General features: G+C 42.6%; 1 non-coding gene across 1 annotated transcript; it reads right to left on the minus strand.

Moving 5' to 3' along the window:
- Positions 1-1,519: 1,519 nt before the first annotated feature.
- Positions 1,520-1,590, minus strand: TRNAG-GCC (transfer RNA glycine (anticodon GCC)). Its single transcript has one exon. It is a non-coding gene; the product is annotated as a tRNA-Gly (tRNA).
- Positions 1,591-5,832: the final 4,242 nt, after the last annotated feature.

The raw sequence follows: 5,832 nt of genomic DNA on the forward strand, positions 1-5,832 counted from the left end.
GGGTGATTCGCGACGACAGGCCATTGCACCTGATCGGGATGACAACATGATCATGTCGAAGGGGGTGCGAGTCCAATAGATGATTATGGTTTGGTAGACACATTAGAGTTTGGGCGTCTCACTTCAAGGGTAGTTGCACATGAGCACACTTTTTACTGAATTTATGGCATGTTTTGCAAGTGGATCGACGGCAAGTGGAGGGCCTATTCCGATAGTTATGCCTCCTCTTGTTCCAAATCCTACAGTAGAATCTATTGCACCATCTACAACGCAGGAAGGGGCTATGTTGAAAAACGTGAAGCCGCCTGTGTTTAAGGGAGAGGAGCGTGATCGTAACAAGGATGCGGTCCATACATTTTTACACAAGTGGACGGACTTGCATCGCTTACGCCGCACTCCCGTTGCTGTTATGGTCACTGAGACGAGTCTCACACTTGAAGGTAAAGCCTACAAGTGGTGGATGAGTCTACCTATTGAAACTCGCCCTAAGACTTGGGAGGAGTTTGCGGTAGCTTTTAAAAAGGAGTTCTTACCGCAAAACGAGAAAGATCGGAGTTGGACAGCCTGGGACAAGTGCAAGATGGAAGGTCTTACACTTAATCAGTATGTGTCCAAATACCGTGAAGTCATTCTCAAGCTAGACGGTTTGGGCGACTTTCAAAAGGTTCGTGGGTTTGTTAGAGGCCTTGATAAAGAATATCAGGCAAAGGTTAAAACCCAGTATCCTAAAACTTTGGAAGCGGCTATCCAAAGTGCCCTTATCTTTGATGACACCATGGATAAGAAGGGCATGGATAGACCGGCCAAATTCAATGGCTCGCAATTTAATGCTAATAAGCGTAAACTTGCCAGCAATTCTACTGAAAACACAAAGAAGTCTAAAGGGTCAAGTGGTCCATTGTCTCCACAAGACTAGACTATGAACGGTAGACTATGAACGGGCTAAGAAGGAGAAACTATGTTATCATTGCTTAGGTAGTGATCATGAGAAGAAAAATTGTCCACAGTTGCCTCGCAAGAATAAGGATAAGGTCAAGGAGAAGGCTGTACACATGGTGCAAACGCTTCCCTTGATCCTAAGTATTCTGCGGTAGAGGTTTCGCACACTGTCGAGATGCATGAGTGTAATCTCACTGCATCTATGTGGCAAGAGACAGTTGGACCAGATGATTTGGTCCGTATGCATGGCTCCATTTATGGTCATCGAGTACGTATTCTCATTGATGATGGTGCCACGCACAATTTCTTGAACTATGCATTAGTTAAGAAATTAAAGTTGCCGGAGACAAAGAGTTCTCATCGTTATGTGGTGTCCACCATTCAGGGGGATGATCACGATGTGTGGGATACTCTAGTACGGCAAGTGCCTGTGTTTGTGCAAGAACACTCGAGACTCCGAAAGCTATTAACTTATGCTAGGGTTTGTTGACTTCCGTAGAACCATAGTCCTGACATTCCTGCATGAGAAAGAGACGATGCAACGGCAACTCACTGGGCTGATATGGCATCCTGCCACATGTGCACTGATCGGGAATCGAACCCGAGTCTGTACCGTGGCAGGGTACTATTCTACCACTAGACCACCAGTGCCTCGGTACAGACCCGGGTTCGATTCTTGGCCACCAGTGCACATGTGGCAGGACGCCATATCAGCCCAGTGAGTCGCCGTTGCGTCGTCTCTTTCTCGTGCAGGAATGTCAGGACTATGGTCCTACGGAAGTCGAACCCTAGCATAAGTTAATAGCTTTCGGAGTCTCGAGACTCTGAAAGCTATTAACTTATGCTAGGGTTCGACTTCCGTAGGACCATAGCCCTAACGCCCATTAACCCCTGAACCCCGCTAGCACTAATAATACTCTCGAGACTCCGAAAGCTATTAACTTATGCTAGGGTTCGACTTCCGTAGGACCATAGTCCTGACACTTTACATAGCGTATGCATATCGTTATGCATAACCTATACATACCTTATGCATAACCTATACATACCTTATGCATACCCTATCCATAGCCTATGCATAGGGGCCCTAGGCTCTTGACCTAAACCTAATCCTTGGCACCCAAGTATACAAAAACATAGAGGAGAAGCATAAACAAAGAGGGATTACCTCTTCTAGTGGAATCCATATGAACCGCTACGTGGCTGAAACCCTTGGTGGTTATTCGCTTGAATAGACCTTCAAAAAATTATCATAATAAATAAAAACATTAGTTTATAAGCACTATACATAGGCTATGCAAAAACTATGCATAGCGTATGCATAGCACTATGCATAGGCTATGCATAAGCAAATTGTTAAGCCCAATATGCATAAGCCCTATTCTTAAGGCTATGCAATAAAGCCCTATTGCAATAGGCCTAGTGCATAATTCCTATGCATAAAGCCCTATTGCATAAGGTTATGTTGAAAGCCCTATGCATAAGGCCTATGCATAAGCCTTACGCATAAGGCTAAGCATAAAGCCCTATTGCATAAGGCTATGCATAAAGCCCTATGCATAATGCCTATGCATAAGCCCTATGCATAAGGCTATGCATAAAGCCCTATTACATAAAGTCTATTCATAAGGCTATGCACAAACCTATTTCATAGCCTATGCATAAGCCCTATGCATAAGGCTATGCACAAAGCCCTATTTATAATGCTATGCATAAACCTATTGCATACGGCTTATGCATAAGCCCTTTTGAATAAGGCCTATGCATTATTCTATTGTAAGAGGCGTTTTGACCTAACCCTAATCATCAGCACCCAAGGGTGCAAAAACACAAAGACAAGAAGCATAAGCCAAAATGAAGAAAGAGGACTTACTGTATGAGAGGCTATGCCCAAACCCTTGAGAGAAGAGGTGTGGTGGGAGGAATAGTCCACTTGTTAGTGGCAGTTTAGGTGGGAGTCAAAGTTCGGAGGTCATTGCTTAGCAGCAAAATTTTGCTGCTAGCTTCGCTGTTGGGCAGCGAAAAAAATGCTACTATGGTCGCTGTGTGTAGTAGCAGTGAAACCCTATGTGGTCGCTGTGTGTAGTAGCAGTGAAACCCTGTGTGGTCGCTGTGTGTAGTAGCAGTGAAACCCTGTGTAATTTTTCTTTTGCAGTTCTGGATGTTGTTGTGTGTTTTGTATGAACCCTAAATCAGTTTTGGCCAGGTTAAAGATGTCTGACAATGATCATCATCAAGGACCGGAAGTTGGTTCCGAGGAATGGTTGAGAGAAAAAATTTGATGTGTGTGTGATCGATGCAAGGGTCAGTATATATGACAACATCGTATAACAATTGAGCATGTCTGGACATATAGTCTTCATGAGGCAGTGTCATGACCAAGTGCAGATGATGACATGGATGAGAACCATAGGAGAGTGCTAGTTAGCATGCCACACCATTCAGTGACATCAGGTAGAGTGCGGAAGGTGGCAAGGCTTCATATGGAAAGCATGGCTAAGTCTCATCTTCTCTAACCAATGAATGAGGTACCTCCACCATTGCCACACATGAGGAGGAAGAGAATCTCATCATGCACGACATGGTGAGTGACTTCTTTGGGCTGGAGGTCATAGATGATAGTGAGCAAGCTCATGTGTCACAAGAGGAGGAAACCTTGCATAGAGAGGCAAGCACCCCTTTGTATGAGAAATATTCGTACTCCAGACTCTAGGAGCAAACTTGGAGCTATGGAACTTGCAAAAAACTTATGGATGGAGTGATACAAGTGTCAGTAGTCTTCTTTGGTAAGACCACCTCATTCTATTCTCTCAAATAAAAAATGTTTCATGTTCTAAATACTCTCCTTGCTAATATTTTAACATATGATTTCTTGTGAACTTTTTGTAGTCTTCTCAAGAAGATTCTTCCCTTTCAAAATCTATTACCTTACTCACGAGATGAGTGTCGTAAAATGCTCTCTATGCTAGGTATGGATTATACAAAAATAAATGCATGTTCCAATGATTGCATACTATTTAGAGGGGTTAATAAAGATACAACACAATGTCTAAAATGTGGGGAGAGCTACTATAGGGATGATTTGTGAGGAGATAAAGATCTCTGAAAGGTTTTGAGAAACTTCCCTATCATTCCTCCCATCCAACACATGATTAAATGTAAGGGGATTGCAAAACTCATGACATAGCATTCTACTCATCTCGCTCAACCGATGGCATCATGAGGATAGTATTCACTGGCATATCAACATGTGGAGCATCAATGGCCAGAGTTTAAAGATAAGCCTAGTCACTTATGTCTTGGCTTGGGCATGGATGGTATTAACCCACTTGGCTTCAAGTCCATATCATGGTCTACTTGGGCATGGATGGTATTAACCCACTTGGCTTCAAGTCCATATCATGGTCTACTTGGGCATGGATAGTATTAACCCACTTGGCTTCAAGTCCATATCATGGTTTACTTGGCCTATTGTATTGGTGAATTATAACCTCCCTCCATGGGTGGCAATCAAGAAAGGTCATGTCATGCTTGCTCTCCTTGTACTAGGCAAGTATAAGGTGGCGAACATGGATGTGTACCTCGAGCCTTTAATTGAGGAGTTGGAGACACTATGACGAGGTATCAAAGTATATGACATTTCAAGGCCAATAAATAGGCATGAGGTGAAGATGAAAAGAGTTTTGCTTTGGATGATGCACGACTATCCCGGGTCCTCGGAGTGCTCAGGTACCTACTTAAACCTTATATGCATAAGGCTTTAGCCTTTAAACTTTAAGTTTATATCTCTATCTCAATCCTCTCAATTTTAAAATAGGCTCCAGACATCATGCATGTCCGATTTGTGAGCCATCACTTGTTTCGGAAAGACCCTCTACACTTAAGAAGGTGGTGTATGACAAACATCATCGATTTCTCCCTCCTTCACTACAAGAGAATCTTTGTTTTTCGACGCTTAGTTTCCATGCCTGGTCATGTCTCTGATATGTGCATCAAAATAGATGTCAAAATATGCGTGGAAAAAGGCGTCGAAATACTCGTGGAAAAAGTAGTCGGGAATAAGCGTCGAAATAATAGTCGATATTTTATTTTTTAAAAAAATTAAATTTATATATAATATTTGCTAGTTCCCATCTTTGGGTGTGTTTTAGCCTTCTCTTTCTACCTCTTTGCAAGCATATGTGTCTATGAGAGAGAGAGAGAGAGAGAGAGAGAGAGAGAGAGAAAGAGAGAGAGGGAGAGAGAAAGAGAGATGATCAAAGAAAAAGAGAGATAAAGAGCGAGAGAGCTAGAGAGAGAGAGATGATCAAAGAGAAAGAGATAGAGAGAGAGAGAGAGAGAGAGAGAGAGAGAGGGAGGGAGGGGGGAGCCGAGGGAGAGAGGAGGGTATAACTTCCATCATGCTCTTTGAAGGAGAAAAAATGCTACCTCCTCCTCCTCATCACTAAGGTGCAATTAAGAAAGTGCTCTATTTTACAATGAAATTAAAGTTCATCATCAACTTGTTCGTCGTCAATTTCTATTTCTAGAAATACTCCATCATTAGTATCAATTGGTAGAACCGGTTGTCTTGTAGTAGTAGAAGGTAATTCATCCACTCTTCTAGCTCTAGCATCATGAGAGCTATCGACGCATCATAATCATACTCAGCTTGAATCTCTTCTTCTTCTCTCGATTATCTCTAGTGTCTGTTTCTCATTATTTAAGATGTATTTGCTCAATGAGTACACCTTCATCCGATCCTAATCCTGTGTGAGCCTCACCTACTTCCTCAAGTAGTATGTCTTCTTCTTGTTCTTCTTGTTGTTCAATAGATGCTAGTGGTGTATGCTCAACCATCAGATGATCTGGGGAGAGTTCCTCAGCATCTGGCAAACAGCCAACTGTTATTTT

This window comes from Cibotium barometz, chromosome 41, assembly GCF_041138505.1.
Source record: "Cibotium barometz isolate CiBa-2024 chromosome 41, ASM4113850v1, whole genome shotgun sequence".
NCBI classification, from domain to species: domain Eukaryota; kingdom Viridiplantae; phylum Streptophyta; class Polypodiopsida; order Cyatheales; family Cibotiaceae; genus Cibotium; species Cibotium barometz.